The sequence below is a fragment of the Ranitomeya imitator genome, chromosome 2, assembly GCF_032444005.1.
Source record: "Ranitomeya imitator isolate aRanImi1 chromosome 2, aRanImi1.pri, whole genome shotgun sequence".
NCBI classification, from domain to species: domain Eukaryota; kingdom Metazoa; phylum Chordata; class Amphibia; order Anura; family Dendrobatidae; genus Ranitomeya; species Ranitomeya imitator.
In genome coordinates, this window is record NC_091283.1 from 741,375,465 (window position 1) to 741,387,668 (window position 12,204).

General features: G+C 41.5%; 1 protein-coding gene across 1 annotated transcript in view; it reads left to right on the top strand.

Annotated features, from left to right (window-relative positions):
* Positions 1-12,204, top strand: part of LOC138665605 (cGMP-dependent protein kinase 2-like) — a 340,073-nt gene that overhangs the window by 96,157 nt on the left and 231,712 nt on the right. The window lies entirely within an intron of this gene.

The following is a 12,204-nucleotide window of genomic DNA, read 5'->3' on the forward strand; positions in this document are numbered from 1 at the left end:
ATATTATAGGCCGCATATATGATACTCCAGTATACAATGGTCCCATATAATGCTCCATTTATAATAGGCTCCATATATGATTCTCCAGTGTATGATGGGCCCCATATAATGTTCCATATATAATGGGCCCCATATACAGTTGTGGTCAAAAGTTTTCATACCCGGCAGAATTTTTGCTTTCTTGGCCTTTGAGAATATGAATGATAACACCAAAACTTTTTCTCCACTCATGGTTAGTGGATGGGTCAAGCCATTTATTGTCAAACTACTGTGTTTTCTCTTTTTAAATCAAAGCTGCCCACTCTTCTTGGCAAAAAGCCTCCAGTTCCTGTAAATTCCCAGGCTGTCTAGCATGAACTGCGTGCTTGAGATCTCCCCAGAGCGGCTCAATGATTTTGAAGTCAGGAGACTGAGATGGCCACTCCAGAACCTTCACTTTGTTCTGCTGTAACCAATGACAGGTCGACTTGGCCTTGTGTTTTGGATCGTTGTCATGTTGGAACGTCTAAGTATGTCCCATGCACAGCTTTCGGGCAGATGAGTTCAAATTTGCCTCCAGTATTTGCTGATAACGTGCTGCATTCATCTTTCCTTTAACTGTGACCAAGTTTCCTGTGCCTTTGTAGCTCACAAATCCCCAAAACATCACCGATCCACCTCTGTTCTTTACAGTAGGAATGGTGTTCCTTTCATCATAGGCCTTGTTGACCTTTCTCCAAATGTAGCTTTATGGTTGTGGCAAAAAAAAGTTCAATTTTGGTCTCATCACTCCAAATGACCTTTTTCCAGATGTTTTGAGGCTTTTCTCTGTGCTATTTTGCATTTTGTAGGCAATATACTTTGTGGCATTTGCGCAGTAAAGGCTTTCTTCTGGCGACTCAACCATGCAGCCCATTTTTCTTCAAGTGACTCCTTATTGTGCGTCTTGAAACAGCCACACTGCTAGTTTTCAGAGAGTACAGTATTTCAGCTGCTGATATTTGTGGGTTTTTCTTTGCATCCAGAACAATTTTCCTCGCAGTTGTGGATGATATTTTTGTTGGTCTACCTGCCTGTAGTTTTGTTTTTACAGATCCCTTGATTTTCCATTTGTTAATCACAGCTTGAATGCTGTTGACAGGCATTATCAATTCCTTGGACATCCACCGCAATGAAGGAGAAAAAAGTGATTTGCACCACTGGAACCACAATAGCCTAGTATACTAACTCTGTGTTGAATACTGCTGCAGGCATATACCTTGATATGTGGGGTGCTCACCAAGAAAGAATACAGTACTGTAAGTCCAAATGTGTAGAAAGCAGAGGTGGCACTTACCTGTCTAAAAAGTCCATGTTTTATTGAAGAAAAAACGGTTAAAACATCTTCAACGAGAGAATGGGATATGGGGTATGCGAATGACGACGGCCGTTTCAGTTTTTGTATCCCTTTCTTGTTTTATACAGTTCAACTTACCTTTTCCCATAGATCTATTGACAATTCTTTTGCGTTCCCCATGAATCACAATCCAGAAATGTCAGTGGCTGGATGAAAGATGAAAGAGTCTGTCTGGATCCCAGAAACTCACTCAGAATTTATGCACACACACTGATTACAAGCAAACAGGTTACAGGTGAGGATGTTATTTTTAGTAGCCATTCAAACCCATTTGTGTCAACTTCCGTGCATGTTATCAGGTCAAAATCACCAGGGTATGTGGACTAACACAGTAGTTTGACAATAAATGGATTCACCCAACCACTAACAATGAGTGGAGAAAAGGTTTTGGTGTTCTCATTGACATTCTCTGAAAAAAGGCAAAAAAGCAAAAATTGTTCTGGGATATGTAAACCTTTGAGCACAACTGTATGTGAGTCGCCCCGTGGGCAAGGGGTACTTGGTACCAGGTCCTACTGTTTCACAGGGGGATGTCACGGTGGCTGTGGCCCGGTCCATGGCCCAGGGTGCCCATGTAAAAGGGAAAGGTCTTTAAAGGGATACAGTTTATGTTCATGATGCCACCTCTGGTATTCGGTCAGGGTGACCGACGCTGCTTTAAGGGGTCCGCTGGGGTGATGTTATGGCAGCTAGATGGTATACCTTCCCACAGGTGAAGTATATCCTCAGGGCTTCCCAGTGTGTAGATGGTAAATGGTGAATGGCGCAATGAAGAACGAGGACACAATTTTGCACTCTCTTTACTTTTACTGAAGGCTTCAGCATCCACAGTCCAGAGCACCAGATCACAGGGCAGGCAGAGTCCGGCCGGTTTGGAGGCAAGTCCAGAGTTCCCTTGTCCAGGTGGAAATCAGTAGCCTTCCGTTGCGCTGCGGTGGTGTAGTCCCTTACTGTCTATGGCTTCACATAAGGGTCTCACAGATGCAATGTTTCGCTCTCTCTGTCCCCCATATAGGATAAGACAAAACCCGTATGACTGGTGACTTGAGCCTGTTTATAGGGTCTCTTAGATAACCCGGCTCTGTAGGTGTCACCGTGCTTCCTGGGTGTAGGTGCGGACAGGTAACCTGCAATTAGCTGTCCTGCCAGTCTCTGAAATAATGCGCAGAGGTCCTTACTCCCTCGGTGTTCCGGCTACCAGGATTCTGCACCTCAGAAGGAGGCAGCCTGAGCGGGGCTGGTCTCCTTCTAGTATCTTCTCCTTTGCTTCGACTTCCTTCACGCTCGCTGCAATACAATTCTGCCTTTCAATGTCTCTTTCTGGGAGCTGCAGCTCTGAGGGCATGCACAGCTCCATTGACCCTCTGTCCTCCTCAGACTACTGTCTGGAACTAACTGAGCTGAGCTCAGCCAGCAACTAACTAACTTTCCCTACAGACTGCCAGTTATATATATGTGGGGAGTGACCTAATAAATTGGAGCAGAAGCTCCCCCTGGTGGCCTGGAGTGTGAATGTGTTGCATGTTTGTGATACCTGGATGCAGTTATCCTTTCTGGTCTCCATCGAAGTATCACTCTCCCCGGGAAGAAAGCAATACCACTGCGACGATCAGGACCCTGGGGCGCCGCATATGATTCTCCAGTGTATGATTGGCCCCATATAATGCTCCATATATAATGGGCCCCATATATGATGCTCCAGCGTATGATGGCCCCCTATAATGCTCCATATATAATGGGCCCATATGATGTTCAACTATATGATGGGCCCCATGTATGATGCTCCAGTGTATGATGTGCCCCAAATTATGCTTCATATATAATAGGCCCCATATGATGCTCCTGTATTTGATGAGCCCCATATAGGATACTCCAGTGTATGATGGACCACATATAATGCTCCATATGTAATGGGCCCCATATATGAAGCTCCAGTGTATGATGGGCCAATATAAGGCTGCATATATAATGGGCCCTGTAAATATTACTCCAAAAATTTTTAAAAAAATGAAATACCTCTCCTCACTAGCTGCTGCTCTGCTCCGGACTCCTCAGTGTCACCATCTTCTGGCTCTCTGCACTGTGACTGTTCAGGCAGAGGGCACATAGACATGACCTGAACGTCACAGTCAGAAGATGTGGAAGACGCCACAGTGGGAAAGGTAAGTACTGCAAGTGCCGGAGCCCTGAGCAAGCAAGGGGGCCACTCGCGGGCGACGGCACTAGAACAGGCTCCAGGCCCCCATAGTGTATCGATGTCCAATACTGCGACTTGGCCCCGCCGCCTGCAAGGGCCAAGGTGCTTGCCTGAGTACACTGAATGCTGATGCCAGCTTTGTCTTCTGTAGTGGGATGAAAATGATATTTTGTGAACTGCTGGCCGCAAATTCATCAAAGAGTTCTCTATGTCCAGTGTGTTGCCTAATGTACTTTCTAGATTATAAATTATTGATAACTAAAGGTACAAAATTCAAACAGCAAAAAAGGTTCTTGAACAAACAGGATCGGCTTAAAGAACATTAATTCCAATATCGCTCTGTCTTACTGGTAACCTGCCTGACATTCCCCTGTCCAGCCGGCCTGATGTATTGAAAACATTTCTTCAGTTTTTTGCAGGTTTGTGCTTCCCACGCATGCAGTAGTTCAGAAATACGAAAGCGCTCTTACCTTATGTTAAATATTGTACGTTATACTGTACTACTATTTTATCAGAAAATTTTTTTATAAACATTTTAGCATTGTACAGCATACTAATATTGACATTAAAGCTGAAAGTTTGGAAAACGATCGCCAAATATAAATTCAGCACAAATATGACACATTCTGATTCCTGATCAGAAACACAAGCATTTTTTCTTAAAAACGGAAAATGGGCCTCATATAATATTTCATACAGAATAATAGGCCCCGTATAATGTTCCATACAGAATAATAGACCCCATACATTGTTCCACACAGAATAATGCATCCCAAATAATGCTCTGTAGAGAATGATGGACATATGTTTTCCTAATGAAGAAGCTATATGCTTTGAGATGCGTTGACAAATAAATCACTTGCAATATAGATTGGCATTTGTCATTATTCTTCCTATGGCAGTGAATAATCAACCCATCTGTTTCTTTCCTTTGCCTATGTTTATAGTCATAACACCCGCAATACCTATACACGCCACAGACCTATGAGCAGCAAGCAGCAACTGAATTCATGCATCTTGTCGCAGGCCAATGACGTGAATGAACTGAACAGTTTACCCAGGACATGTGAGGAGGAAATCTGAGCCCCTTCATGGGATGCATACGAGACATTGTCAAAGATCACAGCAGGGGGTCACAATGATCCACCTTGCTGTTTTCTTTTTGCTACGAACAGCCCTCTGCTGCTTCCTATTGTCACCACAATTACACTCTTGACTGATGATTAATGGAGGAGGCTGCGGCTGCTACCACTAATCAGAAGGTTATTAGAGAACTAGCTTATGGTATATACACCTCTGATTCCACAGCATGGAATATATGTACAGTATATGCGGTAACTGCTAACTCCATGATAACCCAAGAACTACTCGATGCCATGACCAATCATTTTTTAAAGGCCGATAGGATGCCTGGTTTAGGGTAGTGCATGGCTTTTAGGACTGTGGTGTACAGAACAAAAGGAACAGAATTGTTAAATTTTATATTTTATCCAGAACAATAGGCAATGTTTGTAAAAAAAATATACATAAGATTTTACAAAGGAGACAAAACAGTACAGCATATACAATTACATAAAATAGAATGGATTAACAGAGAAAATGAATACCCTGGTCACAGAGATGGATGAGCTTAACGGGCGGAAGCAATCTGATTGAAAACGTCTGGTTAACAAGGCTCAAGCCTACACAGATATGTATCTTCCTTAACATTGAACACATATCATAATACAAGTTGTCCATTTATCAGCACCTAAGTTACACCCACACACCAAGTCTTGGTGATTCATAACAGGGCTGGTCACAGGATGGTGCTTCAGTTTCACAAGATTATGATATTCCTAACATTCACAATATCTTCACTACTGATGACCTTAAGAATTTTATGTCACCATCATAGTTTTTTTATTGGAATTTTACCTTTCCATAGATAGAAAACATGGCATGGCTGTTGTCAGCTATCTGGCTACTATTGATTTGGGGCTTATAGGCATGTGTTATAGTTGTAAAAAATATGCACATTCTTCCCCTATTAGGCCTGAAGTTGAAAATGTATGTCCCATCAATATCTGATTTATACAAACCCCAATATTCATAACTTCCCATCGGCATTGACCTAATAGTTGCAGATGTAAAGTTTCCTTTCAACTCAGGATGCCCTTCCTGGGGACAAAGGAGACTTCTACAATTTTCCATCTATGCGTAAACATATATATGGTCTGCAAAGCATCTATGTATAACTGGTCTCTATCACTATATGTTCACTGTATGGAGGTAATATTGGCATCAGTATGGTGGCTGTTGTGAATTCTGTGGTCAAGCTCCCTCCTGTGGTCATGAGTGGTACTTCGGCTGGTTCTGTCCATGGGCTTCCTCTGGTGGATGTGAGTGGGGCTGCGGCTTCTGAGTTTCCTTCCTCAGGTGACGAGGTTAAGTCGTTAGGTGCTTCTCTATTTAACTCCACCTAGTTCTTTGCTCCTTGCCTCCAGTCAATGTTCCAGTATTGGTGTTGCTCTCTCCTGGATCGTTCTTGTGGCCTGTCTTCCCTGCATAAGCTAAGTTCTGCTTGTGTTTCTTGTTTGCTATTTTTTCTGTCCAGCTTGCTATTTTGGTTTGTCTTGCTTGCTGGAAGCTCTGGGACGCAGAGGGAGCACCTCCGTACCGTTAGTCGGTGCGGAGGGTCTTTTTGCGCCCTCTGCGTGGTTGTTTGTAGGTTTTTGTGCTGACCGCAAAGCTATCTTTCCTATCCTCGGTCTATTCAGTAAGTCGGGCCTCACTTTGCTAAAATCTATTTCATCTCTGTGTTTGTATTTTCATCTTTACTCACAGTCATTATATGTGGGGGGCTGCCTTTTCCTTTGGGGAATTTCTCTGAGGCAAGGTAGACTTATTTTTCTATCTTTAGGGCTAGCTAGTTTCTTAGGCTGTGCCGAGGCGCCTAGGTCTGGTCAGGAGCGCTCCACGGCTACCTCTAGTGTGGTGTGATAGGATTAGGGATTGCGGTCAGCAGAGTTCCCACGTCTCAGAGCTCGTCCTATGATATTAGTAACTATCAGGTCATTTTGTGTGCTCTTAACCACCAGGTCCATTGTGTTTCTAAACCACCAGTTCATAACAGGTGGCATTATTCAGTCATCACTATAAATACTGGCAATACATGATGATATCAGTGTGGCAGTATTTTATTTGTTCTTTGTATGGGGTATTATTAGTAATAGGGCAGCACGGTGGCTCAGTGGTTAGCACTGCAGTCTTGCAGCGCTGGAGTCCAGGGTTCAAATCCCACCCATGACAACATCTGCAAGGAGTTTGCATGTTATCCCCGTGTTTGCGTGGGTTTCCACCAAGTTCACTGGTTTCCTCCCACATTCCAAAGACATACTGATAGGGAATTTAGATTGTGACCCCCATCGGGGACAGTGATGATGATATGTGCAAACTGTAAAGTTCTGTGGAATATGTTAGCGCTATATAAAAATAAAGATTATTATTAAATTCATCTTGTTATAGTCAGTTTTGTTCAGTAACAGGATTGTGGTTATATTCAGACTCTGTGGTGGTAATTTACGGCAATATAGCATTATTTTGTCATTGTATTGTGTGATACCATTGGCTATATACTGTACTTTCTTCTGTAACACTTTGGTGATATTTTTTACTTGATAACTGTATGACTACATCATTTGGAAGTATTACTTAGAAATTGACATTACTTCATTTTCAGGGAGATTTATATATTTTATCTGTATTTTTTTACTGGGGCAAAATATATCTATCTTTACAGGTTCCAGAAACACCCATGGATCTGAGCATCATTAGGCTTGTCGGGGTCCCAGGTTCAAACTTTGCCTTAGGACCCATAAGATTCTATCTAGCTATGCCATTGACCAGCATTACCCAAGAAGGAAATATTATTTAACAGAATTCAGTCCTGGGTCCCCTCTTCTTCTCCTTATTTACTGCTCCTATGGGACAAACAATCAGTTGATTCAGTTTTCAGTGCCATCTCTATGCAATGACACCCAATTACACAAATTGTCTCTCGACATCACCCTTGCATTACTGCAAAATGCCAGTGATTGTCTTTCTGCTGTCTCTAACATTATGTCCTCCCTCTACCTGAAACTGAATCTGTCAAAAACTGAACTCGACCAACCTACGTATGCCTGATATTGCCACTTCTATGTGTGGTTCTACCATTACTCTCCAGCACCATGCCCGCTGCTTTGGGGTCATACTTCACTCAATTCTTTCCTTTATTTCCCACATCCAATCACTCGCTTGCTTTTGTCACCAACACCTTAAAAATATCTCTAGAATTCAACTTTTTTTTACCTTTGACTCTGTAAAAGCTCTTGCTGTAGCTCTTATCCATTGTCGTATGGACTATTGCAGCTCTCTACTAAGAAATATCCCTCTTACTAAACTCACCCTTCTTAAATTTGTCCTGAATGCAGCAGCCAGGATCATGTTGCTTTTCCAACCGCTTCACCAATGTCTCTATCATGTGCCAGTCATTGCACTGTTTGCCCACTAAATGCAGGTTTCAAAGTAAACTTATCACTGTCAACAACAAAGATCTCCATGGTTCTGCATCACCCTACATCTCCACCCTCATCTCTGTTTATCACCTTACCAATGCCCTCCATTCTGCTAAATGACCAAAGACTAACATTCTCAACATTCCTAACCTCCCACTGCCATCTCCAAGACTACTTGCCTGCTGTGCCAACTCTTTGGAATTCACTACCCACAACAATTTGACTCATTCCCAATACCCACACATTTCTTTGGCCTGGTCTATTGCCTTACCTTAATTACTGTATCTAACTATCCCTTTTTTGTCCATACAAAATTTTCTTCAAAATCAGGACCTTCACAGCATCTGCTCACACACCCTACATGCACTTAATAGCCATCTGTGTCTGTACTTGTACACATACTGGCTGGTGACTGATTCAAGCAGCTTTACGTGAATACTCTATTAAATTGATGGCTGGACTACACAACACAAGCACTTTTTACCATTCACCATTGGGGCCTCCCCTATTTCCTCGTAGATTGTAAGCTTGCAAGCAGGGCCCTCACTCCTCTTGGTATCTGTTGATTTATATGATTTTTGTTATTTTGTAATGGCTTTACTGTCTTTGCAAGTCCCCTCTAAAATGTAAATTATAGAAATATAAATTATTATTATTATTAATATTATTACACAATATGAGCAATAGATTTTAAATGCTTTCATGGGATTACATATACTTTTCTCCAGAAAGTGCAACACTTATGTCCATGGAATGCATCTGGTATTGCAGTTCATCTTCATTGTACTGAATGTAGCTTAACCCCATTTTCAGCTATTTTCTCCAAGTCTTATACAGGCTATTGAGGCTGATGAGTGAAGCTCAATTTCAATTCTTGGGATTTTATAGATATTTTAATCAACTGTTTATATCTCACACTATGAGCAAAACAACCAATGTATGTGTAATTTTAGCCAATGATTAGATGTAAGTTGCAAACAGTATAGATGTAAGTTGCAATTAGTGATGACTAGAGATGATGGAAAAGGTCATAAAAAAGTGAATGGGGCCTCATGTCAAGATGTTTCTTTTTTCAGATGTAGATTGCCAGCAGTACACATGGCACACTATCTAAGTATTGCACCATGGCACCCTATGCTTTTTGCACAGAGAACAATTCTAACAGTAGTTTTATTTTTGCACAATCGGAAGTGATCTCTTACTGTTGATGCTTTCTGTATGTCTTCATTATGACATTGTAACATAGTAACATAGTAACATAGTTAGTAAGGCCGAAAAAAGACATTTGTCCATCCAGTTCAGCCTATATTCCATCATAATAAATACCCAGATCTACGTCCTTCTACAGAACCTAATAATTGTATGATACAATATTGTTCTGCTCCAGGAAGACATCCAGGCCTCTCTTGAACCCCTCGACTGAGTTCGCCATCACCACCTCCTCAGGTAAGCAATTCCAGATTCTCACTGCCCTAACAGTAAAGAATCCTCTTCTATGTTGGTGGAAAAACCTTCTCTCCTCCAGACGCAAAGAATGCCCCCTTGTGCCCGTCACCTTCCTTGGTATAAACAGATCCTCAGCGAGATATTTATATTGTCCCCTTATATACTTATACATGGTTATTAGATCGCCCCTCAGTCGTCTTTTTTCTAGACTAAATAATCCTAATTTCGCTAATCTATCTGGGTATTGTAGTTCTCCCATCCCCTTTATTAATTTTGTTGCCCTCCTTTGTACTCTCTCTAGTTCCATTATATCCTTCCTGAGCACCGGTGCCCAAAACTGGACACAGTACTCCATGTGCGGTCTAACTAGGGATTTGTACAGAGGCAGTATAATGCTCTCATCATGTGTATCCAGACCTCTTTTAATGCACCCCATGATCCTGTTTGCCTTGGCAGCTGCTGCCTGGCACTGGCTGCTCCAGGTAAGTTTATCATTAACTAGGATCCCCAAGTCCTTCTCCCTGTCAGATTTACCCAGTGGTTTCCCGTTCAGTGTGTAATGGTGATATTGATTCCCTCTTCCCATGTGTATAACCTTACATTTATCATTGTTAAACCTCATCTGCCACCTTTCAGCCCAAGTTTCCAACTTATCCAGATCCATCTGTAGCAGAATACTATCTTCTCTTGTATTAACTGCTTTACATAGTTTTGTATCATCTGCAAATATCGATATTTTACTGTGTAAACCTTCTACCAGATCATTAATGAATATGTTGAAGAGAACAGGTGCCAATACTGACCCCTGCGGTACCCCACTGGTCACAGCGACCCAGTTAGAGACTATACCATTTATAACCACCCTCTGCTTTCTATCACTAAGCCAGTTACTAACCCATTTACACACATTTTCCCCCAGACCAAGCATTCTCATTTTGTGTACCAACTTCTTGTGCGGCACGGTATCAAACGCTTTGGAAAAATCGAGATATACCACGTCCAATGACTCACCGTGGTCCAGTCTATAGCTTACCTCTTCATAAAAACTGATTAGATTGGTTTGACAGGAGCGATTTCTCATAAACCCATGCTGATATGGAGTTAAACAGTTATTCTCATTGAGATAATCCAGAATAACATCCCTCAGAAACCCTTCAAATATTTTACCAACAATAGAGGTTAGACTTACTGGCCTATAATTTCCAGGTTCACTTTTAGAGCCCTTTTTGAATATTGGCACCACATTTGCTATGCGCCAGTCCTGCGGAACAGACCCTGTCGCTATAGAGTCACTAAAAATAAGAAATAATGGTTTATCTATTACATTACTTAGTTCTCTTAGTACTCGTGGGTGTATGCCATCCGGACCCGGAGATTTATCTATTTTAATCTTATTTAGCCGGTTTCGCACCTCTTCTTGGGTTAGATTGGTGACCCTTAATATAGGGTTTTCATTGTTTCTTGGGATTTCACCTAGCATTTCATTTTCCACCGTGAATACCGTGGAGAAGAAGGTGTTTAATATGTTAGCTTTTTCCTCGTCATCTACAACCATTCTTTCCTCACTATTTTTTAAGGGGCCTACATTTTCAGTTTTTATTCTTTTACTATTGATATAGTTGAAGAACAGTTTGGGATTAGTTTTACTCTCCTTAGCAATGTGCTTCTCTGTTTCCTTTTTGGCAGCTTTAATTAGTTTTTTAGATAAAGTATTTTTCTCCCTATAGTTTTTTAGAGCTTCAATGGTGCCATCCTGCTTTAGTAGTGCAAATGCTTTCTTTTTACTGTTAATTGCCTGTCTTACTTCTTTGTTTAGCCACATTGGGTTTTTCCTATTTCTAGTCCTTTTATTCCCACAAGGTATAAACCGCTTACACTGCCTATTTAGGATGTTCTTAAACATTTCCCATTTATTATCTGTATTCTCATTTCTGAGGATATTGTCCCAGTCTACCAGATTAAGGGCATCTCTAAGCTGTTCAAACTTTGCCTTCCTAAAGTTCAGTGTTTTTGTGACTCCCTGACAAGTCCCCCTAGTGAAAGACAGGTGAAACTGCACAATATTGTGGTCGCTATTTCCTAAATGCCCAACCACCTGCAGATTTGTTATTCTGTCAGGTCTATTAGATAGTATTAGGTCTAAAAGTGCTGCTCCTCTGGTTGGATTCTGCACCAATTGTGAAAGATAATTTTTCTTGGTTATTAGCAGAAACCTGTTGCCTTTATGGGTTTCACAGGTTTCTGTTTCCCAGTTAATATCCGGGTAGTTAAAGTCCCCCATAACCAGGACCTCATTATGGGTTGCAGCTTCATCTATCTGCTTTAGAAGTAGACTTTCCATGCTTTCTGTTATATTTGGGGGTTTGTAACAGACCCCAATGAGAATTTTGTTACCATTTTTCCCTCCATGAATTTCAACCCATATGGACTCGACATCCTCATTCCCTTCGCTAATATCCTCCCTTAAAGTGGACTTTAGACAAGACTTTACATAGAGACAAACCCCTCCTCCTCTCCGATTTTTACGATCCTTTCTAAACAGACTGTAACCCTGTAAGTTAACTGCCCAGTCATAGCTTTCATCTAACCATGTCTCGGTTATTCCCACTATGTCAAAGTTACCTGTAGATATTTCTGCTTCTAGTTCT